Raw genomic sequence first — 27,122 nt, forward strand, 5'->3', positions numbered from 1 at the left:
ATAGATGAATCGAAATTTGTCCAGTCCCTACTGAACCAGCTGAATTTTGATCCATTGATGGCAGACTTCAGATGGTATGCTCACCTTTCCCTTGGCTTCCTCTGGCAGTACCTAGATGAAGATGACCTTATCATGCTTGTGTCGAGATCCCGGGGAAGATTGAGTAGCCCCAACCCTCATGAAAGACCATTCTGAGTTTTCCGTAGAATTTTGTTGGCAGGGTGGCAACATTACTCACTGCACTACAGAAGCCATGGGAAAGGTAAGTACAATTACGGTAACTTTTTTTTCCGTACAAGTTTTTTTACATTACATTTTATGTGGCATTTCAGGAAAGGGGGGGGGGCATACTAGAGAACAGTCCAGGCATAAAGTGTAAGGTTCGATATAAAAGCCTTGCAGAACAGCATCCAACACAGAGGGGCTTATGTACGAAAGGCAAATCCACTTTGCACTACAAGTGCAAAGTGCACTTGAAATTGCACTGCAAGTGCACTTGAAATTGCACTGCAAGTGCACTCGGAAGTGCAGTCGCTGTAAACCTGAGGGGTAGATCTGAAATGAGGGGAAGCTCTGCTGATTTTATTATCCAATCATGTGCAAGCTAAAATGCTGTTTTTTATTCTCCTTGCATGTTCCCCTCGGATCTACACTGACTGCACTTCCAAGTGAACTTTCAGTGCAATTTCAAGTGCACTTTCCACTTGTAGTTTGCACTTGTAGTGCAAAGTGGATTTGCCTTTAGTAAATGACCCCTAGAGTGTCTTTACAGACAGTTCTGCCCTTCCAGAAGAGAATCCTGTAAAATGATAGGCTGCTGTGGTCTGTGTCGCCCAGACAACATTGGTACTGTTGTGTTGCAATTCCCTGCCCCCTGCCGTGAACCAAGCCACTGGGCTTAGGTGCACACTTTAAAACCCAACATTTTCAGAACGCCAGTGCCAGTGTAAATACTCCCCAACACAGAATCCTTTCTGCGGAACAGTCTACTCAAAGTTGAATTCTGAGATAAGCAAATATAATCTAAATACAAGAGACTTGTGTAGCCATCCAGTGTGAAATTTCTCCGTGGAGGAACTTCCTGTAATAAAGACCAGCCAGCGCTGCTCTTTCGCCATGTGCAGGGTGACTGGTCTTGTCTCCGCCCCTCCTGCAGTTTTCAATAGGTAGCCTGAAGTTGGTGGGGCTCCTGGAGAAGTGACAACTGGCAGAAGACATTAAAGTGGCACTAAACAATATCCTTATTTTCCAAAAATGATTCATACACATCCAATGCTTAATGGCCCTGTAAACTATTTTTTATTAAATAGTTTCTTACAGTGTTTTTCTGCTTCCTTGTAACATCTGTGAGCTCCTGAACCTCTGCTCTTTTGGAATGAGCAGTGCATGCTAGTTGTGGTCATTTACACTGCTATGCACATTACAAATCCCAGAGTCCAGAGTCCAGAGTCCCTCTCAGTAGTGAGCATGAGAGGGTGGCTACGTTCCCACATACAGTTAGTCGAATCATAGCAGAAAAAGTTAGGAGATTTGGAGGAGGTCGAGAGCAACAGAAGGCACTTTTAAAGTATAACTTAGGCCCCTTTCACATTTGTACGACCTGAAAGTCACACGTTTTTGACGCGACTTGAAGCAATGCCTGTGTAGTCTTGAGGTCTGGACCTCAACTGGCATCAAAGTCAGACAAGGGTCTGGATAACGGTCTAGTATGGATTTTGGTGGGGAGGACCCCCACGTCTTTTTTTTAATTTTGGCGCGGGGTTCCCCTCCAAATCCATACCAGATCCTACACGTTTTTTCTTTTTTTAATAGCCGGGTTCCGGCAATTGCAACCGCAAGTTATATTAAATGTGATTTGACTCGTTTTTTTTTTTTTTTTCTTTAGAAATCCCATTTTTGCTACAGCATGTTTTATGCATGTTACAGATGCACCACTTTACAGGCACATTAAGGGGACCCCCCCAGGCACTATATTTAATTTTTTTTTTTTTTTTTTTATTGTTGAACTTTAAGCTTAATTAAAAACACTGCTCCTGAAAAAACAATTGTTTTAAAAAAAATTGTTTGCATTAATACATATCCCCAGGGCAGTACCCAGACCCCCAGACCCCCTTTTATGGCCAATTACTTACATATAAGCCTTCAAAATGGGCACTTTTGATTTTTCCTGTTCAGCTCCCATAAACTTCAATGGGGTTTGCCGTTTGGGTTGGAACATTTCCCCTATTTGGGAGTTCTGCTGCAAACCAAATGGGGGGGTGTTCGACGATGTGTAAAAAAAAAAAACACGAAGCCCTCTATCGGCACGCTGTCACCGCCGAAGGCACTTCCATCTTTATCCATCTTTCTTCTGGGTTTGCGGGCTTCAGTGATATGAATGGCCGAGCCGGCGATGACATCACTTCCAAGCATGTGTGCAGGAGTCGCCGTCTACGGCACGGATCTGAAGGAAAGGCACAGGTATGCTGTTCCTTCAGAGCACATGCGCCAGTGACGTCACCTGCTGCATCTAATGTAAATTTCTCCTAAACGGCGCATGTTTAGGAGATCTTTACACTAGCTATAGGTAAACCGAATTCTAGGCTTACCCATAGGTCAAATTCATACATGGGAGTTTACTCCCACTTCAAGGAAGTCTTCCATCAAACAACCTTTTACATTTTGAGTGGTTTATGGTAGATCTCTGACTGCGGGAGATAAGGCACAATAGGTGGATGCAGTAACTACCAGCAGTAAGTAAGAATGACGACTTACCCCATAAATACATCAGTACTGAACTATATTTTGCACTCAGTGACTCGATCACAGTAAAATGCCAGTCATCTCATATGTGTCATAGTAAGCAGTTTAGCCATGACATGGTGTGTCTGTCATTGTAAAGCAGTTCAGGGATACCAACATGTGTAATGTTTTGCTCAACACTACATTAATCCCAATGTGATGACAGCTGCTGTTCTCTTCTAAGGAAACAGGCTTTTTTAGGCCTCATGTACACTGGGCATAAAAAAGGCTTCTTATACAGGCGTTTGCCGTTTTTATCCTTTCAGCCTGTAGAAGCCACTTTATGTTAGCCTAATGCCGCGTACAGACGATCGGACATTCCGACAACAAAACCGTGGATTTTTTTCCGACGAATGTCGGCTCAAACTTGTCTTGCATACACACAGTCACACAAATGTTGTTGGAAATTGCGAACGCCAAGAACGCGCTGATGTACAACACGTACGATGAGCCGAGAAAAGTGAAGTTCAATAGCCAGTGTGGCTCTTCTGCTTGATTCCGAGCATGCGTGGAATTTTGTGCGTCGGACTTGTGTACACACGCTCGGACACTTGTTGTCGGAAAATTTGAGAGCCTGCCCTCAAACATTTGTTGTCGAAAATTCCGTCAGCAAAATGTCCGATGGAGCATACAAACGGTTGGATTTTCCGACAACGAGCTCACATCGAACATTTGTTGTCAGAAATTACGACCGTGTGTACGCGGCATAAGTTTCCTTGCATATTTTTGCCGTTTACAGGCATATTTGAAGAGGAGCGTTTACAGGCTGAAAAAAAAAAAAGCAGCTTTCGGGCAGAAAAAAGCTAGATATGCATAAACGTGGCGTTTAGACGCGTTCAGCATTTTCAAGTGTAAACTGATTAATGAAATCAGAATGAAAAAGGAATAGAGGGGAATGTTTTGGCGGAAAAAAACGCTTATAAAAAACGCAAACGTACATAAACGTCTGTGATATGAGCCATTATGAGCAGAAAAGTACAGAAGAAATTGCCCCTGGGATTTTTAAGGACGTCACAACACAACTAAAAAAACATATAAGTATAAAACAAATAGTTTATTACAAAAAGTATTTTTTATAAAAACATAGAAATGCACCAAAAGCATATTCATCGGGGTACAATTCCTTTGGGTACTCATTATTTTGTACAATGTGTGCAATTTATAGTTTATTGCCACAGAAAAAAACAACATCATAATCTGAATTCGTTTCACGATTTTTATGCAGATTTTGATGAGGTTCTGGCATTCTTTCAGGTGCCCAGTGTGCATGGACCCTTCATGTTTTATTTCACGCCGTATTTCAATGACTTCAATTTTGTTGCATTGTTTGATGATAAGTGCACACTGTCGTCTATTCCTTTCCTATGGGCCTCAACAAGTGTACATGCATCAAAAAACATGCATCGCCCTTAGTTCACCGCAACATGACCCGTGTACTGTCACGTGTGCATTGTGGCATGTTAAAGAGTCAGGCCTATTGTTAACTGCCTGGTTTTACGCTGGGGGGCAATTAGAAATGAATAGGACAAACAGTGCATGTGTCTGATGTGCGCACATAGGTGTGAAGCCAGTCTTCAGTGTCTATTTATGTTTTTTTGTTTTAACATTTGTATTATTCCTATACTCACTATGTATATGCATTGAATGTCTCATTAAAAACAATGCACTCCCTGTGTGGCTGATATTGATCCCAGTAGTTGTTAAAAAAAAAAAAATGCAAGTTGAGTGACTATTAAAGCTGAACTCTGGGATATTTGTATAAAATACCCTTGCTGTGGACAGCCATCCCCACACTGCAAGAGTTTATTGCTCATTAAGTCTAGAGGTAGATGGAAAAGCTGTAAGGCCCCTTTCACACGGGGCGGACTCCGGCTGCGATCCATTTGCTCAGCAGGGCATCTATTTGGTGATCCCCGCTGAGCAGGCAGATGACAGGTCCGTGTCCGCTTTGCTTATGCAGAGGACACAGACACAGTCCGCTCTCCTCTACGGATGGTCGGATGTAAACAGACCGCCTGTTTGTTTACACCTGACTGCCATCTGAGCTGATCTGCTAGATGGAAAGAGAACGGATCCCCATCCGTCTGTTTTTAGTGGATTGGATTAGTGGGTTAACCACTTCAGCCCCAGAAGAATTTACCCCCTTCCTAACCAGAGCGTTTTTTGCGATTCGGCACTGTGTCGATTTAACTGACAATTGCGCGGGCGTGCGACGTGGCTCCCAAACAAAATTGATGTCCTTTTTTTCCCATAAATAGAGCTTTCTTTTGGTGGTATTTGATCACCTCTGTGGTTTTTATTTTTTGCGCTATAAATAAAAAAATAGCGACAATTTTGAAAAAAAACGCATTATTTTTTACTTTTTGCTATAATAAATATCCCCAAAAAATAATTAAAAAAACATTTTTTTCCCTCAGTTTAGGCCGATACGTATTCTTCTACATATTTTTGGTAAAAAAAAAAAAAAAAAAAAAAAAAAAATCGCAATAAGCGTTTATTGATTGGTTTGCACAAAAGTTATAGCGTTTACAAAATAGGGGATAGTTTTATGGCATTTTTATTAATCATTTTTTTTTTTTTTTTTTTACTAGTACTGGTGTCGATCAGCGATTTTTATTGTGACTGCGAAATTATGGCAGACACATTGGACATTTTTGACACATTTTTGGGACCATTGTCATTTATACAGCAAACATTGCTATAAAAATGCACTGATTCCTGTGTAAATGACACTGGCAGTGAAGGGGTTAACCACTAGGGGGCGGGGAGGGGTTAAGTCAGTACTAGGGAGTGTTTTCTAACTGTAGGGGGGATGGGCTAGCTGTGACACGTCACTGATCTCTGCTCCCGATGACAGGAAGCAGAGATCAGTGACACTCTCACTAGGCAGAACGGTCAGATGCTGTTTACATTAGCATCTCCCCGTTCGTCCTCTCTGTGAGGTGATCGCGGGTATCCCCGCAACGATCGAGTCCGCGGGACCCGTGACCCGACTCATGGAGCTCCCGGCCGGTGCGCGCCGGCGGCATGCACGCAATGGCACGGCAGAGAAATCAATGAGCCTTACCTGTACGCCCATTTGTCCAGCCGTGCCATTCTGCCGACGTACATCGGCGCGTGCCGGTCGGGAAGTGGTTAAAGTGGTTCCAAAGGGTCATTAAAAAAAAAAAAAAAAAAAAAAAAAAAAAAACATTTACCTGCTCTGTGAAATGGTTTTGCATAGAGCCGCCCTGATCCTCCCTCTTCTAGGGGCCTCCACTGGCACTCTCCTCTCCCTCTCGAAGTGCCTCCATAGCAAGTATTGTGCTAAGGGGGTACACGCCAAAGCTGAGCTGTGTGCGTGCCTAGACACACACAGCGCGGATCAGCCACATCCCCCGCTTCCTTCTCACAGGACAAAACAAAAAAGAGGGAGGGCACACCAGCCTTGTGCATAATCCCAGTATACTCTTTGTTGATAAAACCAAGGTAGATATACTCACAAACTACTGTGATATACAGAATTCATCAGAATAATCATACAATTGATCTACTACACAAGCTCCTTAGCTTGGGAAGACACTATCTGGATCTTTGCTGGCTTACAAGCTTCAAGGGGTGTCCCCTCGTCCTCAGACCAAAACAGTCCCTCCTCACAGAATTTGATTGACAGCAGCAGGAGCCACTGGCTCCCGCTGCTGTCTCTTGTCCTGTGAGAAGAAGGAGAGGGAGCTGCTACAGACAGGCACAGCGCTGGATCGAGGGGACTCCGGTAAGTGTTTAGGGAGGTGATACAACTGCTGGGACAGTTTGATCGATCAACTTGGTATATTCAGCTTGCCCATACACGGTTCGAATCTTAGCCAGTTCCTACTGAACCGGCCAAGATTTGAACCGTGTATGGCCTGCCTTAGCTGTTGTCAATGCCTAAGGCCTGCTTCAAACCTATGCAGGTTGCAGTTTGCACATTCCAGATGCATTTTGCTTTTTGCAATACACATTTTTAATCCACTGAAGTCTGTGGAACCAGAAAAAAGTCCCTGTCCCTTTCCATAAAATGTACAGATGTAAACATGACCCATAGGAAACCATGTTAAATGGACTGTAGTGTGTTTCTGCAAAACCAAAAATGCACAAAAAAAAAAAATGCATAGGTGTGAACCAGGCCTTAGTGGACACTTACTGCATTAGGGCTCATGCACACTGCAGTAAAATTAGAAAGCTGCTTTTAGTTTGAGCTTGAAGAAGCTTGTGTTTTATTAGGCTCTTTCCCCCTTTTTTTATTGAGCTTCTTTGAGCATAAGCGTTTTTTGTTTTTTTTTCCCCCCACAAACCCTCCCCTCAGCTCATTTTTCCTATTTCTTTTTGTGTGTGTGTTTTTGAGCTTCTTTGAGCTCTTTCATGCTTTTTTTTGCAAGTTTTTGGGCACTTAGGTGTCTTTTCTGCTCGAAAGCTCCTCTCAAAAACGTGAGTTTGGTGGGGGTGGGGAGGGGTTTTCTGCCCGTAAATTCCTGAAAAAGCCACAGTGTTCATGGACACATTGGCTAACATGGAGAGGAGTTTTCAGGCAGACGAAACGAGAGCTCAAAAAAGCTCAAAAGCCTGTAGGAGCCACTTCTTTGAGCTGCAGTGTGCATGAGTCGTTACAGATGTTGTATATCCATGAAAAAAAAAAAAGGGAGGTTATAATAATTTATATTTTTGGTACTTAGCATGGCTCAACGCTGCCTATTATATCCAAAAGGGACTCACAAGCTAACAAAATTTAGGGAACATTTCTGTATTTAAATGTTGAGAATAAATTTAGTAGAGGGAAATATATGTATGTATATGTATATGTATATATGTATGTATATGTATATTGTATGGCAGCGGAGGAAAGGAACATGTATTTTGTCAATAGCAAATAATCAGATTCCAGCGGATACCTCTCTGACACAGGTCAGAATATGGAGTCCGGAATCAGGCTGAGTCACTTTAGTCCTCCATAAATCAGGCATCTGCTTCTGACTGACATACCAGCAATGATCAGTGACTGCTAATCCCCTCGCAGTTCCCAATGACCTCATCTGCCAGTCAATCACACAAAGATAACTAAACAGCAAGTGCTGAGCTACAAGCTGCTGATAACATGTAGGGACAATGCCAACACCATCGCTGCCAACAGCTGACACAATTGAAAGCTCCCAGGTCACCATTAGTACAAATTTCTACTATTTTCCATGTGCTAAGGTAAGATCTAGAAGCCTTGCTATTATGCTGCTGCTCCCTTAACCGTTTCACTACCATGACCGTTTTTGCTTTTTTTTTTTTGCACACGTTGAAAAAAAAAAATCATTTTAGGCCTGAAAATTACACAAAACCCCAAAACATATATTTCCGGAAACCAGACACCTTCGAGAATAAAATAGTGGTAGTTCCAATTTGTTGTGGCACACGATATTACTGCAAAGGTAATATTTCAAGTAAACACACAGCCAACATGTCAAACCTTAAACTTGTGTGCCCCTGTGAAATGGCAACAAACTTCAGTACCCTATATTTTCTATAGGCAACGCTTCAGAAGCCCTCTATAGGTTATCAGTTTCGTGTTACAGAGGAGGTCTTGTGCTAGAATTATTGTGCTCATTCCGGCGTGCATGGCGATATGTAACAAGCATAACACAATTGATGTTTTCACGCATAGGTGTCCCCAACGTGTGTGTTTACATTCGTACATGTGGGGGGGGGGGACCTTAACATTTTTTGGTGGGGGATTTAATGTACTTGGGTGTACAAATTTCTTAGCTTTTTTCCATCACATAGTCCCCTATGTGATGATGTTTGGGTGACAGGTTCTCTTCCATGAGTACCTCCTCTGTGCTCCACTGAATGTACTGCAATGCACATTGCATTGTAATATATCCCCTCTCGGCTATGAGAACTGGGGAGAGTGACAGGTGACCCAGAAGTGACATCATAACACGTTGCTTTCCAGGTCACAGCAAGAAGAGGAGACTAGCAGATGTGTGTCTACTCTTCTCTCTCCCCTCCACCCACCATGTTGGTCCCAGGCCCTCAGATGGACAAGCGGAGCTCAGAATACATGGCGGGGGGGTGCCTATACCGGGGGGGTGTGGAAGCAATCAGTCAGCAGCACCCGATTGCTTTCACCTGACAGGCAGGCGTATGCCTGTCAGTTTTATATGCAATCCCGGTGGCTGCAGCCACTGGTTTGTGTGTGAAACCCCCAGCTGTCAAGTCCTTATGACATACGGACCTGGCAGTTAAAGGGTTAGTTCACCTTTACAAAAAAACTGTCTATGCAGGTAAGGGTTGTCTGGATAAAAACAAACTGTGCAGCTCTAACTAAAGTTGAATTATGTCCTTGCTATAGGTGTAGGCCATTTACATACCTCCCGAAGCCCGACTAGAATACTCAGAGGAAGTAGGTAGGTGAGGCCTAGTCATCGCTGCTCACCTCCAACATCACAGGAGTAAGCTTATTTTCTTATTCAAACCTCCACACAAGCTCTCTCTCTACGCTGATGCAGTAGCTCTGAGTCTGAGAGCTCACTCCTGTGATGGTGGAGGTGAGCAGTAATGACTAGGCCTCACTTAGCAACGTCCTGGGAGTATTCCAGTCATGCTTCAGGAGGTATGTAAATGGCCTAAACCTATAGCAAGGGCTTTATTCAACTTTAGCCAAAGCTGCATGGTTTGTTTTTATCTACAGAACCCCTTATCTGCATAGGCAGTTGTGTTTGGTAAAGATGAACTAGCCCTTTAAAGGTCTCAGGGAACCCCTGACAAGAATTACTGTATCTACAATGCATAGTGGTCATCAGGAAGAATTGCCTCTATACAAACATCTAAAAACATCATTGGTGTCAGAGGACACTTATCTGAGAGGCAGACATTGCTGATTGTTCAGGGAACCTCTGGAAGAACTCTATTTGTGAAAGGCTGACTTACACTGGTGACACAACTATGGCTGGTAGAGGCTGATCACAAACAGAAGTCTCCATGTGTTTTTATAATTTGAGTTTCAGAGGGAAATTAGTTCCCCTTCCCATTCACAAACATACAAAGTAAATGTTTGTCCTGAACTGAAGAATTTTTCACATCACAGTGGAATCTCCACAGCTTCTAGAACTGCAGAGGAAGTATTTGCAAACCTCCAACAATAAACCTATTTTCTCCCTTTTGGTCTTACCAAAAGGACTGAAGTTTCTGAAAACACTTCTACTAAACCTATCATCCATGTGTGGTAAGGACAGCAATTCTGGGAACTAAAGCCACTGGCAATATTCTGATTAACAATGAAATATTGGCAATTGCTGGAAAACCAATGTCTACACTGCTAACAGGTACATGTTAATGGAAGGTCAGGCTACCTAGAGTAGGGGTGTCCAACCTTTTGACCTTCCTGGGCCAAATTGGAAGAAGCGGAATTGTCTTGGGTCACACATAAAATACACTAATGCAGGCCATACATGGGTCGAATTCCGAATAATTTTTCTTTTGAAAATCCAAAATTTTATGCGTTTTGTAATCCGATGGTGCCACCATTGATTTTGAAACTCAACCAACCAAGCGTTCAATTTCACCTCATGTTGCTACAGAAAAGAGACCGGGAATCTTCTTTTCTTTCTAGGAATTTTTTTTTTTCTTGTGCTCATGCGCATTTCTTTTTCGATTGTATTTCTCACACAATTCTCCCATCATTGGTTAGAAAATTATTTGTTTTTCAAAAAATTTCCAACATGCCCAAACACTCAAGTTTGATAGCTACACAAACATCGGCCCTTGCCATGGCCCACTAAGGCCCCCATCACACTTGTGCGACTTAGGATTGCAAATTCGCATGACAATTCGTTCCCCATGATTTCCAATTATAACCATTCATATATGTGCGCCTTCAAGTCGTGCCAACTTCAAAGTAGTTCCTGTACTACTTTGGTCTGACTTTCATGCGAGTTGAGGTCCATATACCTCAAGTTTACACAGGCATTCCAAAGTCATGGCAGTAAAATTGCGGCAAAAATCGCACGGCTTTGAAGTCTTTGTAGTGTGAAAAGGGGCTGATGGTGCGAAATTCGAACGAAAACTCTTAGTTAAGATTTTCTAAAAAATTCAACCCATGTATGGCCGGCCTAATAAGGAGAGCTGATGAGCAGAAAAAGTCAGGCAGATCACATGTTAACGATCACTAATAAAGATAATGTAGCTATCGGTGTAATAAAACACCATTTTTTTATGTAACATTTTTTATTATAAAGGAAAAAAGATGGCAACATAAAACTAGTGCGATATTTGACAGTTTTTGATAAACTAACACATCATTATCTGGTTTGATGGATGTAGTAGCAATTCTCAATGAATTCTGAAGGTGCTCATCAGATATTTTGGTTCTAATTTTGCCCTTCGAATGCTTCATCCCTGAAAATAGTTGCTCACAAATATAGGTGCGGCCAAAAACCGATGACATGAACAGGGGCGTTGCTAGGTCTACAAAAGGTCTGGGGCTAGAGCCCATAGCAGCGTAGTAAAGAAAGTCATACGCTTGGGCGGGCATACACATGTATATACAGTAATATACGTGTGTGTGTGTGTGTGTGTGTATGTATATATATATATATATATCCCCAGAGAGCCTCCCCCTTACATCAGGGTCCCCAGAGAGCCTCCCCCTTACATCAGGGTCCCCAGAGAGCCCCCCCCTTACATCAGGGTCCCCAGAGAGCCCCCCCCTTACATCAGGGTCCCCAGAGAGCCCCCCCCTTACATCAGGGTCCCCAGAGAGCCCCCCCCTTACATCAGGGTCCCCAGAGAGCCTCCCCCTTACATCAGGGTCCCCAGAGAGCCTCCCCCTTACATCAGGGTCCCCAGAGAGCCTCCCCCTTACATCAGGGTCCCCAGAGAGCCTGCCCCTTACATGAGGGTCCCCAGAGAGCCTGCCCCTTACATCAGGGTCCCCAGAGAGCCTGCCCCTTACATCAGGGTCCCCAGAGAGCCTCCCCCTTACATCAGGGTCCCCAGAGAGCCTCCCCCTTACATCAGGGTCCCCAGAGAGCCTCCCCCTTACATCAGGGTCCCCAGAGAGCCTCCCCCTTTCATCAGGGTACCCAGAGAGCCTTCCCCTTACATCAGGGTTTCCAGAGAGCCCCCCTTACATTAGGGTCCCCAGAGAGCCTGCCCCTTAAATCAGGGTCCCTAGAGAGCCTCTGCCTTAAAACCAGGGTCCCCAGAGAGCCTCTCCCTTGCATCAGGGTCCCCAGAGAGCCCCCCACTTACATAATGGTCCCCAGAGAGCCTCGGGGATTCGGGGCTATAGCCCCAAAAGCCACCCCCTAGTGATGCCCCTGGACATGAATAAGGAGCGATTATGAGGAGTGGGAAGGTAAAACTAAGGCTTCACGGAGTTTAGGAGCATTTGGCATTTTTTTTAAATGTACACATAGGCTTTTAGCAGAGTTTAGGAGCTGTTGCGGTTAGGGGAGCTTCAACCCCCCTCTTCTGAATGGGGCAGAATTGCATTCAGGATAGGAACATTTTGACCGCCGGCCATGGGAAAACACAAATCGTGCCAAAACGGCGGCGAATATCGGGGTGCAATTTTGCCTTTTCCCATGGCCGCTGTAAATGTGGGAATAGTGCACATGAAGCCTTACAAAAGTCAGGTAAGGAGACACTTTCAAATTTTTCTTCGGCCACACGTGATCGCGAAGTGTAAATGCATTTTTCCAAAAAATCCCCCCCCCCCCAAAAAAACAACATTTTTAACTTTAAGTAAGTTTACATTTTGTGCTGGGTCACTTTCATAGCCATACTAGGCTCAGGTTGGACACCCCTTCTCTAGAGCTTTATATTAGTTCTCTGCGAGCCAAAACCAATAGAAACACAAAAGCCATTTCAGTCCACACAAATCTTATCTTTTACATCTGTGTAGATCCCTATACATGTCCCCAGCCTCTGTCTCCTGCAGAATGTCTCCAGTCTTCAACCAAACGTACAGCATGTCTCTGACCATCATTTCTTAAGCCTCGTACACACGATCGGATTGTTGGCCAACAGAGTGTCAGACTTTTGTCCGAAGGGCGTGTGCCAGGAACTCATCTTGCACACAAATGCTACACAACTGTCGGCCAACAAACACGAACGTAGTGACGTACTACGTGGAATTTCAGCTCTTGAGCACCACCCTTTGGGCACCTTCTGCTAATGTCGTGTTTGGTGAGCATTGATTCTGAGCATGCGTGTTTGTACTTTGGACTTTTGTGTGACGGACTTGTGTACACACGATATGGAAATCTGACAACAGACCGTTGTCCGCCGAAAATTTACTAGCCTGCCATCCAACATTTGTTGGTGGAAAGTTGGCCAACAATTGTCTGATGGAGAGTACCAACGATCTGATTTTAGGCAAACAGTCTGTCATCACACGATTCCCGGACGAAAATCGGTCGTGTGTACGAGGCTTTAGACTCCATGCACAATAGCATTTTTTCTACTCCTAGAAGCTAAATTGTGTCATCCTATGTGTCCACGGACACTACATTAGGCTATTAGAATTTGAGCTTCGGTGTAAAGGAGAAAAAAAAAAAAAAACAATTGTTTTCGTATCGTTTTTTTTTTTGGAGCTTTTTGCCAGCAGAAAAAAAAAAATGCTCTTAACTGCTTTTTTTTTAGCTTTTTTTTTTTCTTTATGTACTGTAACAATGCTAATGCTCCTAAAACACTACTACAAGATGGCACAAAAAAAGCTATTATGAGCGTTTTTTTAATCTAGCGTTTTTCTCACATTTTTTATTTTTTATTATAGTGTGCATGGAGCCTTCTAGTATATCTGTACTCTCTGACAGTTGAGTTTAGCATTACTAATGAACTATTATGTGCAGCCCTTGAGTTATGTCCCTCTATACCTTGAGGCCCTCTATACCTTGCAAGTTGACAACCACCGGAGTAGATAGTAAGTTGAAGAACATGCAGGTTTCTTGTCTCCCTCGGGGACTCCGCCTGCATTATCAACTCCAACCACCCTCTTCACACACTGCAAAGGGGTTTTATTCCCCTAATTGAGTTTCTCATTTAGCTTACATTATGAACAATGTAGCAAAAGCAGCAACACTTCTCCTACTGCAACACCATAGAAAAGGGGAAAGATCCAGGATATGGTAGGGCAGTGATGGCAAACCTTGGCACCCCAGATGGTTTGGAACTACATTTCCCATGATGCTCATCTACACTGCAGAGTACATGAGCATCATGGGAAATGTAGTTCTAAAACATCTGGGGTGCCAAGGTGCTGGAAGTCTTTGGGTGACTAAGCCCACCAACCAATAAACGTCCAGTTATGTACAGACTGATCTTGGTCTGCCTGCATTAAACTTTGTTGGTTGCTAAAGGTTACATCATTCCTTTGCTTGCCGTAGGTTATAAAACATCTCTGGTTGATACGGGTTACGGAACATCTTAAGTTGCTATGAGATACAAAAAGCCTGTCGTTCTTTACATTAGTATGTTTTTGTATGTCTAACCAGCTGTGGCACATCCCTAGCCGTTACCATTCCCACCAATCAACCACTAAGAACATTATACAACTTGCTACAAACATGTCCCTCCCTACTAGTGCTGGGTTTATAAAAGGGGAAAAGGGGCAATGTCCTGGGCCCCCTGCTAGAAGAGACACCCTTGTATATAAAAATATAATAATTTTTAAAAAAATGGGAGTGCCAACTGTGTCCCATTGGGGAGATTTCTCTTCATTTCCTGTCCTATAGTCACATCAGGAAGTGAGAGGAAATCTATCCAAAGTGAGGGAAATCCCAGGCTGTCTCCAGAACCAGAGTCCCCTTTTTAAGATTTCCCCTCTATTCCTGTTCTGGTGACAACAAAGTGGAAATAAAAGAAAAGCGTTTTTTTTTTTTTTTTTTTTTTTCATTTTGGAGGGTTACAACCCCTGTCAGTCTTTTTTGCCATTTGTGTCCCATTTGGGAGATTTTGTGTTCTAATCCCTCTCTGCTCTATCCAAAAAAAAAAAAAAAAAAAAAAAAAGGAAGGAGGTTTGCCTTTAGATATATATTTTACATTTTCTTTAACTGTTGTTGGTGAGAATGGTTACTAGGAGAAACAGGGAGTGAATCTCAGGACAAACAAACCGGGACACAGAGAGCAATAAACTACTGACAGATGTGCTAATCCCTCTCCACCAGTCCCTATGCAAAACAAAGAAAATGCCTTTAGTTATACTTCTAGATTCATATTAGGAAGCAATATTTTATATGTAGCATTCTGTAACATTTTGTATTCTGGTATATTGTATCAGATTTAAACTAGCTACTTTGGTGGCTCACATGAACATCCTTAAAAAACGGTATTAAACTAATGCTGGCCATACACTATACAGAAAATCGGCCGAACCCATTTTCGAAAAAAGAACGTTCGACCGTGACCGCAAACGATCGTGCCATCATATAATGACCGATAAATTGTTCAGTGGACATGAATAAATAATTTTGTGTTCGTTTTTTTACATATACCTAGTGCAGACAGTTCGGACGGGAAACACATTAACCTTGCAATTTATCGTACGTTCGGCAGAAATTTTCCAAACTTCCCGTTCGTTTTTTCCCCACAAAAACGTCACAAACGAATATCGATTTGTGCCCATTAACTTGCCGAAAAACGAACGAAGTGTCTATACGAACGATTTTTCGGCCGATTTTTCGTATAGTGTATGGCCAGCATTAGAATTATAATACATTGCAGCTTATCAATCATCAGATGTGGTGGCTGCATTCATTTTCTTTATCCCCCCCCCCCCCTCTGTTTTCACCTGGTGATCTGATGAGCAGTAACACCCCCTATATTTAGAGTGTCTACACTCTGGATGAATGAGCACAGGGGGCACAGCAGACAGCGGCACCGCCAGTCTAGGGAGGGAGGAGTGATAAATGTACTGGCAGATTTATCACACTTTATAATCAGTTACAGCAAACTGTTTTTTCTTTCCTTTTAGGAAACATTTTGAATATGCACTAATTATTGTAAGCACCCCTGTCAGTGTGAAATGGTTTTCCTCATCCGTGTAAACTGAAATATCTGGAAGAGAGCTTGTTCTTTTGAAAAACAGACTTACTGACCAGATAACCAGGTGAAAATAAAGAAAAGAAAGGCTAAAAAGGAAAAACGAATGCAGCCATCATATCTAAGAATTGGTAAGCTGCAAATATGATACATGCTTGCTTCTGGGTTTCATTTTACTTGAAATAAGGCGGCTCAGGATTGTGTATGTGCATGATTGTGCAATCTCATAATGACTTTGTGTCATGCATTTTTAAAATGTGGGAATGTCACTGAGAAAGTAAAGCAGCTCCATATTTATTATTTGGTGACAAATGTCAATTACCAAGTAGAGCTGCACAATTAATCGTCAAGAATTGTTATCGCGATCTTGACTAAAGTGTTTCTTTCTATGCAAAGAATTCTCTCTGCTCTTCTGAAGCCACAGCCCTCAAAAGAAAGGAAGAGAAAAACTGGGCAGTCTGCCAAGAATCAAAGCATTATTTATCAGTTGAACTTAAGTATAAACATTGTAACAATTTGTCAATAATATAGACTTCCTGTGTAAGTGAAAAAAGTTTAACCACTTAAACACTAAATCTTTTTCTGACATTTGTTGCTTTCAAGTTAAAATCATTTTTTTTTTTTTGCTAGAAAATAACTTAGAACCCCCAAACATTTTATATATATCTATCTATCTAGTAGACACCCTAGAGAATAAAATGGTGGTTGTTGCAATATTTTATGTCACACTGTATTTGCGCAGAAATCTTTCAAATGCAATTTTTTTTTTTTTTTTTAATTACTCTAATGAATTAAAAAAAAAAAAAAACTAACCAGTAAAGTTAGCCCATTTTTTAATACAATGTGAAAGATTTTATGTCACGAGAATCGTAATCTTTTTATTCTAAGCAAAAAAATAGTGATTCTCATTTTAGCCAGAATCGTGCAGCTCTAATACCAAGTATATGTTGTGTAGACCAGGGTTTCTCAACTCCAGTCCTCAAGCGCCCCAACAGGTCATGTTTTCAGGCTTTCCATTATTTTGCACAGGTGATTTGATCAGTTTCCCTGCCTTAGTAATTACCACAGCCATCTCATCTGAGGGAAATCCTGAAAACATGACCTGTTGGGGCACCTTGAGGACTGGAGTTGAGAAACACTGGTGTAGAGGAAGTCTTAGCAAGCACCGTCATGCTAGACCAGCCTTTCTCAATCAGGGTTCCTCCAGAGGATACTGGGAGTTCCTGGAGCTGTGAGTAGCTGTACATTAATGTCAGTGATTATGTAGTGATGTCACTATGATCATCAATGTAAGGGAAACTACACTAACCAGCAATACAACATATGTACATGGATCTGCCATACCATTATACTGACCCACCTAATATTGAGTAGTAGGTCCACAGTAGCCCTGACCCCTCGATGTATGGACACCACTAGACCTCGGAAGGTATGCTGTGGTATCTGGCACCAAGCCCTCAGTAGCAGACCCTTTAAGTCCTGTAAGTAGTGAGGTGGGGCCTCCATGGATTGTTTCTCTAGCACATCCCACAGATGCTTGATTGGATTGAGACACGAGAATTTGGAGGCCGAGTCAACACCACAAACTCGTGTTCCTTAAACATTCTTGAACCATTTTTTCAGTGTGGCAGGGTACATTATCCTCCTGAAAGAGCCCACTGCCATCAGGGAATACCATTTCCATGTAGGGGTGTACTTGGTCAGGAACAATGTTTAGTTGGTGGTACGTGTCAGAGTAACATCCACATAAATGGTAGGACTCAAGGTTTCCCAGCAGAACATTGCTCAGAGAATCACACTGCCTCCGCCAGCTTGCCTTCATCCCATACTGCATCCCAGTGCCATCTCTTCCCCAGGAAAGTGATGTACATCTACTTGGCCATCCACATGATGTAATAGAAAATGTGATTCATCAGACCAGACCACCTTCTTCCATTGCTCCATGGTCCGGTTCTGATGCTCACATTCCCATTGTAGGCGCTTTTGGCTGTGGTGGACACGGATCAGCATGGGCACCCTGACCGTTCTGCGTCTACGCAGCCCCATATACAACAAAACTGTGATGTCCAATTTTTTTTGCTGTCAGCACATCAACTTCAGGGACAACATGTTTACTTGCTGCTTTATATATCCCACCAACTGTCAGATATCATTGTAAGGAGATAATCAATACTATTCACTTTACCTCTCAGAGGTGACAATGTTAAGGCGGATGGGTGTGTATGTAGTGTGGAGGGGATATAGCTCCATGGTGTAGTATGTATTGTACTGGTCACATTGATTTGTAGAGTATGAGGGCCCCTCAAGGCACACATCCAGCCCTGCCCCCCACTATACATACTTATTGATCTGAATGGGAAATCAATAGTGATGCACCAAAATTATCAGCCAAAAAAAAGTTTTTCAGGGTTGTGCCGAAAGAAAAAAAAAAAAAGCCGATAATAGCTGCTAGAATCAACCGCGATTTTACCGTGCTTATGGTTTATTTTTCATAGGTCATGTGACTCAAAAAAAATGCATCAAAAACGCAACACTGGTGCATTTTTGATGTGTTCTTGCTGCATTTTCAATGCATATTAATGGCCAGGTGCATTTTTGGTGCGATTATTTTTAGCTGACCAAATATTCACCAAAAATGCGGCAAGCAGGACTTTTAACTCAGCTTCAAAAAGTGCCGATAACGGCCGACAATAAATTCATAGTCATTTAAATTCATGATATTAAATAAAGTTAAATATAACACAATTATTTATAAAAATCTTTTTTTTTTTTTTTTTAAACCGTCAATTTCGGTTTCTGCCAACTGCATCCTTTTTAGAAATCAGTGAATATCGGGAGGTGTGTACAGAGGTAGGTGTGTACAGAGGTAGGTGTGTACAGTGGTAGGTGTGTACAGTGGTAGGTGTGTACAGTGGTAGGTGTGTACAGTGGTAGGTGTGTACAGAGGTAGGTGTGTACAGAGGTAGGTGTGTACAGAGGTAGGTGTGTACAGAGGTAGGTGTGTACAGTGGTAGGTGTGTACAGTGGTAGGTGTGTACAGAGGTAGGTGCGTACAGTGGTAGGTGCGTACAGTGGTAGGTGTGTACAGAGGTAGGTGTGTACAGAGGTAGGTGTGTACAGAGGTAGGTGTGTACAGTGGTAGGTGCGCACACAGCTCCTTCCCCGCTCTGATAGAGGGCTCATCATCACCCTGTAGATGGGGAATTCCCTGCATGGTGGGGACTACACCAGGGTGGAATTTACTAAAACTGGAGCAGCTGTGCATGACAACCAATCAGCTTCTAGCTTCTGCTTCTTCATTAAGCTTTGAAAATGAAAGGTAGAAGTTGATTGGCTGCCATGCACTGCCGCTGTTCCAGCTTTATTAAATTCTCTTCTAAGCATGGAACAGACAGAATGTGGAGCAGCTTTGCATGGCAGCCAATCAGCTTCTAGATTTCGTTTTCAAAACTTAGCTGATCAATAAGATGCTAGAAGCTGATTGGTTGTTTCGCTGCTCCGGGTTGTATATGTATAGATTGGAGTGCACTGATCTGATCCTCCTCTGGCAGTGTCCCACACCGGGTGCTGAGTCACCTCCTCCCCGAACTTCTAAACTAAATGTACTGTGTTGTACATCCCACTTCCCGGACCTTCCAGCCGCCTCCCCCCAGCCTGCTCCCCGCTCTTCTTACCGGTGCTGAAGCTGTAATCAGTCCGATCCTCTCCCCCGGACAGGATCCCCGCTCCGCCACCGGACAGCTAGAAAGTTTTCCCGCAGGAGGCAGCGTGCTGTCACTGCCACTTCCGCCCTTCTGTCATTCACTACTATACTATGGCAGAGCTCTGTACCAGCGCCACCTACCCGCAGTCCGCGGTACTGCACACGCATCCCATAATAAGGAGCTGCATTCCACACACAGACAGGTCCTGGAAAATGTGCTCAGAGTCCATCCATTATAGAGATCTGTACTGTGCTGAGGACTCTACATGGGGGAGGGGGGCTGGATTCATATTGTCATTCATTTTACCCATTTTGTGGAATTTCTGGCTGAAATGATCAGAGAAGAGCTTCACACGTCTCATTCCATCACATATCCCAGAAAAACAAGATTATTCCTCATTTCAGGACAGTTCTCAGAGCTATGCAGATCATTGCCTAATGGCCCGAACACACGATCCAAATATCGGATGAAAACGGTCATCCGAGGAAGAATCGTACGATTTTCGGATTGTGTGTACACTACTTTCGACATCCGATCATGACAGTTCATCCGATATTATTCGATCGGACAAGCATGAAAATCTTCCTCGTACGATTCCAGATCGTACGATTTTCGTTTAGTCAGTACAGTTGTCTTCCGAAAATACAATACAAATACATTACAACACATGACATCACTTCTGATTTATTTTTCTGTCGTACGAGAATTTTCGTGACTTTATCTACCTATTCAATTTCTCCTTGCGACTATTAAGTGAAAACGGTCGTACGATCTGTTGTACGATATTCAGATTGTGTGTACGGGCCATTACACCCCATTGGCCCACCCCACAGTCCCTGGTGTAAAGTGCAAATATAGACCAATATTATACAGCCATTCAGTCCACACTGCACACAGATTTTTTTTCCCAAGTGTGCAAAAACACCAATAAGGGAACCAAAAGAGTACACTGAGGGCAGCCACACTCAATCACTCAATCCCACACTTCCCAACATTTTCAGATGGGAATGAGGGACACCTACTAGCAAACGTATGTAGGCATAGAACACGCCTCCTGCCACACCCCCTTAAAGGAGAATTAACCAAAAAAAAAAGGTTAATTAAATCCACAAGGGCTTTTTTTTACCACTATTACTACTAATCCTTTATATTGGCTTTTAAAAATTACAAATGCGGCAATTAAGAATTTAGAATTTGGATGAATTTGAAAGATAAAAAGTGCATTTTATATACAACTATATAGATCAGACCAAAATGAAGGACAAATGAGGAGGAAAGAAGGACAGAGGGACATTGCTCCAAATCAGGGACAGTCCCTCGAAATCAGGGACAGTTGGGAGCTATGCAATCCCACCATCAACAGGGGTATCCCTCCCGCCAAGCCACTGTATTCTCCCGGCAGGGGGGTGGGAGAAGGCTGTGATTATCGCTAGCAGCTATCGCAAGAGAATCCAGCAGGCTGGTTATACCCAAATTAATCAATTAATGAACTTGGTACATTCAATCTGCTTACTAAGAGTTCGAATCTTGGTCGGCTCCTGCTGAACCAGCCAAGATTCAAACTGTCAATGGCCAGCCTTACGGTGTGTCTCCTTCTGAAGAAGAAGGATCCTCCAGGGCACAAGGCTCCTGAAAGGAATAAGGTACACTCAGGTTAACCTAACCAAAAGCCCTGGTGGACAAGTCTCCTCATGATAAGCCAACCACCGAGTACAAAGTGCTTTCCCGAAGAGATAACCCCCCCCCCCATCGCCAAGGCAGGGGAAGAAGGAACCTGTTGGCCACACATCCTCCCCCTAGACTTCAGGGTAAGCCCGAGGACCCACACCCTCCATCCTGAGTGAAAAAGGAACACATGTATAAGTGCAGGGTGGCACATGTGCAGAACAAATAAATATATATGCAAAAATAAAAAAAAGTGCCAGTGCGTTAGCTAGGCCTTGCAGCCTGGTGACAAAAATTGCCCTGGTCTCAGCCATAAGGCCTAACCCATGAGACGCGGTGCAGAAAAAAGTCAAGGTGTTGAAGCCTAGTGCTGTTTCACACAGTGGGGTCCCAATACCATAGTGTTACTTTGGTACCCCTGGGGCACTATTCCCTGGGGTGCTTGACACCACAGGCCCTCTGCCTTCCCGGACCAGGTAGCACTGCTCAAATCAGAAAGCACTTGGCTCCTCAGAATCCTCCATCAGGGAATTACTTCCAGGCTCAACAGCCCAGGGATGCTTTGGTTTCTATTCCATTGACTGGGGTGTCCAGCCAGCCACCCCAGCCAGAAGGACAGTGGAGCACCTCTACTGGACACTAATAAAAAAAGATACTATAGATGATCTTAGCCAAAAGACCAAGACACATACAGCTGTTTTAGGATATTTGGCCTCTATGGCGTAGGGTATGGGGTCCAACAAGACAGTATAACTATACAGATTGTGGTGAAAAGGGAGTAAAGCAATTTAAAGAACCCTTTTTGTTTTCTTCAGTCCCTTCTCATAATATCCTGTATGATTATCCTGTCCAGCTGCAATAAAAACTGTAGAAGGACTGTAGGTAGTCAGAAGGCTCCTACTTGTTCAGGAAACATGACACCATCACATTTTTCTCTTGTGTGGTGGTCTGTTAAGCTGAAATGTATTTCTGCATATAAAGTAGACATCATATACCCTAAAAAAAGTTCCACCTGTAGTCCTTTCTAAATAATCACGAGACAGGGGTTGGAACTTTACAAAAGGTGTCATCATTTAAAGATCTATTGTTATATATACTGTATTTTTACAGTTCTTTCCCCTAAGGAATAACGTACATGTAGTACTTTGTCCTATGTTGCTAAGTGCTTCCTAATCCTAGCTATGAGGTCCAAATTACACCCTTCCCCTCCTGTAACAATCTATCTGACAACAGCTCAAGAGGTGATGACTGATTCATAACAGTAGGTTGTCTCAGCTCTTAGCACTTTCCCAAGACTAGCAGTGGCAAGAGAAATGCAGAAGCTAACACGTTCTTCTTTCCTCTGCATTCCTCTTGCCATTGCTTTTGTGGGTAATGCTCAGAGCGGAGATAAGCTGCCGTCATGAATCAGCCATTCCCTTCCTAGCTGTTGTTGGATTGGCTGTGGCAAGAGGGTGGGGGGTATTTTGGACCTCATAGCTAGCATTAGGAAGCACCTAGCAATATGGGAAAAAGTACTATATGTACTTTGTCACATAAGGGGCAGAATAAAACTATATAATGATAGATCTCTATATTTGTGTTAAGGACAACCCAATATCTGAGTACACAGGTGCTACACTGGGCACTCAAAGCCGTTTTCAGTAGCACCGAGAGGATGGATTGTCCACAATATTGTTTAAATTGGTGACCACAGATGATACAATCTAAGTGTACAATCTTCTTTGCCTGTAAATGTATTCATTCATCATTATCATAGATCATAGTATAGCTAATTAGGGTTAACTGATACTAAGCATTTGCACAAGTACGCGTATTCGTACTCGTGCAAATGCTCTAGTACGTAAAACCGATACCTTTGTGGTGTGATTTGAGCTCATACAAAATAAATTGACTTACATTGAACTGCAAAAAATCACATGATTGAACAGGAATGCGGTGCGATTCCTGTCTAAATCACACACGGTTTTTCCAACCGATCCTTTGTGAATACTTATAGTGACTAGGGGTGGGCGAACGGTTCAGCCCGAGCATAAGTACGGGCCGAACTTTCGCTGTTCGGACGTTCGGCGAACAGCCAAACGGGTCGTTCGACCGTTTGTTCGGCCCCCAAACCGACTACAATGCATTGCGACGCTGAACAGTGCATTGTAAGCCCTGATTGGCTGAAGCAGTGAAAGCTTCAGCCAATCAGGGCACAGAGCACTGTCAGAGTCATGACTTTATTCAATCATGGCTCATTCCTGCCCCACAGTATAAAAGTATTCTTTCAATGGCAGCCATTTTCAGTGTGATTTCGGTGTGGAGAGAGATAGAACAGGGCTCTGTTCAGTGCTATTAGTTAGTTAGTGTGCTATACTGTGCTATTTTGCTTCAATTGTCAGTGTAGAATATTAGTTTAGTGTCAGTCTAGGGATAGTGTGAATGTAGTGAGGAGGACGGTCATTCAGCTTTGCATAGTGTGCAGCTATAGTAGGGACAGCTCAGATAGTTTCACTGTAGTATAGTGAGACCGTGTCATTAGTGTAGAGTAGGGACAGTTCAGATAGTGTCAATGCAGTGACTGTTGAACACCGTCTATTTGATTGTGTTACTGCCAGTTTAATGCCATTTTCTTCTGTGTGCGTTACTGCTAGTTTCACGCCATATAGTTTTGTGTGCGTTACTGCCAGTTTAATGCCATATAGTTCTGTGTGCGTTACTGCCAGTTTAACGCCATATAGTTTTGTGTGTGTTACTGCCAGTTTAACGCCATATAGTTCTGTGTGCGTTACTGCCAGTTTAACACCATATAGTTCTGTGTGCATTACCGCCAGTTTAACGCCATATAGTTTTGTGCGTTACTGCCAGTTTAACACCATTTACTTCTGTGTGTATTACTGCCAGTTTAACACCATATAGTTCTGTGTGTGTTACTGCCAGTTTAACGCCATATAGTTCTGTGCGTCACTGTACGTTTGGCGCATTATATTGCAGTATATTATAGTGTATCCGTGGAGTGTGTCTGTGTAGTGTGAGTACTCAAATTAAAGTGCACCAAACGCCTCTTTACATTGAATAAAGTGCATCTACGTACATATTTCAACTTCTTCTTTACATTTGCTTATATGCACCACCCACTCCCTCCCAATAATGTCTGGGAGGACAACAAGGAAAGTCAGACTTTTCCTTGGCACTGTAAGGGGGCCAGCAACAAATGTGTCGCCAGGCAAAGGTAGACGTGGTGGTCAGTCCTCTGTTTAGTGAGTTTGCCCGTGCTATCCAGCCACAGCATGCAGAGGAGGTGGTGGACTGGCTTACTAAACCTTCTTCATCCTCCTGATCCTCTGTCATGCAAGCAGAGAGAAGTGTGCAGTCCCCTGCAGTTGCCAGTGGATAAACCTGCCTCCCTGTCCTCATCTATTCCTGCTATAGCCCCAACATCAGCCATTGAGGAGTCAGCTGAGTTATTTGACCACAGCGTCAGCCACATGCTCCTTGATGATGCCCAGCCATTACTGGATTCAGATGTTGGTTCTGAGGTTGAGGATGACAGGAACATGAGCCTAGAGAGAGGGGGGAACACTGGTAGACAAATTGGCATTCATGTTCCCCAAGCCACAGCATATTGACAAGTTTTCTCCAGTGGTAATGATGAAGATGGAGGAGATGGAGATGATGATGATTATGATGAGGTCACTGATACGACTTGGGTGCCAGATAGAGCAGAGGAGGAAACTGAAGGAGTCTGACATCAAGAAAGAGTAGAGAGCAGCCACCCTATTCCATCACATTCTGCAGCTGTTATCTCCAGGCCCACTCCCCAAAGTTTGGCTGTCTGGGCCTTTTTCAGCACATCTGCAGCAGTTCGCACTGTTGCTATCTGCAAACTGTGTCTCAGGCACATCAAATGTGGCAAAAACACCAACCATATGCATATCATTGCAATTTTTTTTGCCTTCATCAAGAGCACCTCTATAGGGTTACGGTGGGAAGGCGCCCCCGACACGAAAGAGTAATTTTTCTGCACCAGTTACTTCTATACAAAGCCAAAGTGACACCAGAATGTATCCCAAAAATCTCTAATCTTGTTCCCAGTGCACTACATTGTGGCCTCATCATACACACTGGCTACCCAGCTGTTGCTGAGCAAAATAAAGGCAGCTTGCAGGGAAAATGTCATTTTTTGGGCTTTATAAATGCAATTATTGCTGCAGCAGATTCTAGACATTGTACAGATCTGCCATTTTACAGGCAGACTAAGGGGACCCCCCAGGCACTATATTGGAAGGAATTTTTAGGCTTTCACTTTAAAAATCAAAAAATCACTGCTCATTTAAAAATGACGTTTTTTCACAAACTTTTTTTTTATTGATACATGTCCCCCAGGGCAGGACCCGGACCCCTATAACCATTGTATGCCCAATTACTTGCAATTAAGCCTTCAAAATGGGCACTTATGATTTTTGATGTTTGGGTCCCATTAACTTTAATGGGGTTCGTTATTCGGGTCAGAACTTTTGCGAAAGTTCTGGTGCGAACTGAACAGGGGTGCGTTCGGCCCATCCCTAATAGTAACTTCAGCCTGGGCTCACACAGGAGCCTGGGCTCACACAGAAACCGCATATAATTCAGACAGGAATTGAGCCGCATTCCTGTTTAAATCGCATGCGAATCTTTGCAGTGTGATTTGAGCACATTCATTTTGTATAGGCTTAAATCACACTGCAAAGTTATCGGTAATTGGTATGAGCGAGTACTTGAGCACAAGTGTCGGTACTCATACTAGCCAAAACAGTTTCAGTACAACCCTATAGCTAATAGTTGTTTGTCATATTCAGCCAGGCGTTTTTTTAGAAATGTTAAAGAACTTTCACCACTTATGCAGGTTGCTTCCTCATTTCTGGAATACCTTTAGCATTACTAAACAATCCAGCTGTGCACAGCTGCTGACTAGATTTACCAACAATTAGGATGGGGGAGTCCAACAGACTGGATGGAAATTGAATGGACTGTTTAGATAGGACCTAGCACTACATATCTGTTGGTGAAAGCGGAAATAAAGTTTAAAATGAAAAAAATAAATAAAAATAGAAGCAGACAGACTCTTTATTGCAAAGAATACATACGTCTCTTTTGCAATAAAAACAAAAACAAAAAAACGACCTGCTCGCAGTCTTCTGTAGAATGTACACAGAGCTGTGAATGCGCAGCTCAGTTTACATTCCAGCACAGTGCCTTTGTGGCGGCATGACTGCATTCCTGTTCATGCACAGGAGGGATGTTATTCCACACCAGCCACTCAGGATGGCTGAAGATGGTCACCTGGAAGAAGCTGGGGAGAAGATGCTGGTGCCAGCGAGGGAAATCGCTGGTGTCAGACCTTTGAAGCAGAGGTAAGTATTTTGGACTTTTGTTCTGCTTTAAACTAAAGAACGTTGTACAGATATTGTAGCTTGTATGTCCATCTTAAACCTGGACTCCAGGAATGATCTTTTTTATTTTTCATAAACTTACTTTGTTTCAGCTTGGTTACAAATCCTTCATATCTCGTATCCAATGAATTTGTGATTGTAATTGATGTAAGTGATTGGAAACGATCACCTTGTAAAACAACCCATTCAGTTTAAAATAGATATAAAAGGCAAAACATTTTTGTATATATATATATATATATATATATATATATATATATATATATATATATATCAACATTATAAATACCTTTAGCACACTTAGCTTTCCAGTGAAAGGCTATGCAGGGGAGGCATGTCAGGACAAGTCTGATCATTAGAGGAGAGCAGGCTGAGTTCCCAGTATAGCTAAAGAACTGACCATAGTGTGCTCTCCTGCTTAGTGTGGTTAATTTTTAGTAGGAAAGCAGACGGACTGGCCGGAACACCAGGGATTTCACACAAAGGAAGCAATACAAAGAGAACAGGATAT

The 27,122-nt window shown here is 43.0% G+C and overlaps 1 protein-coding gene across 2 annotated transcripts in view; it reads right to left on the minus strand.

Annotated features, from left to right (window-relative positions):
* MAP3K20 (mitogen-activated protein kinase kinase kinase 20) overlaps window positions 1-19,654 on the minus strand; it is a 274,895-nt gene extending 255,241 nt beyond the window's left edge. For both annotated transcript variants that reach the window (XM_073633874.1, XM_073633877.1), the window contains exon 1: window positions 19,503-19,654. The gene's annotated coding sequence lies outside the window, so the exon portion shown is untranslated. The remainder of the gene's footprint in view (window positions 1-19,502) is intronic.
* Between the last annotated feature and the right edge of the window lie 7,468 nt (window positions 19,655-27,122).

The sequence above is a fragment of the Aquarana catesbeiana genome, linkage group LG06 (assembly GCF_042186555.1).
Source record: "Aquarana catesbeiana isolate 2022-GZ linkage group LG06, ASM4218655v1, whole genome shotgun sequence".
In the NCBI taxonomy this organism is placed as follows: Eukaryota; Metazoa; Chordata; class Amphibia; order Anura; family Ranidae; genus Aquarana; species Aquarana catesbeiana.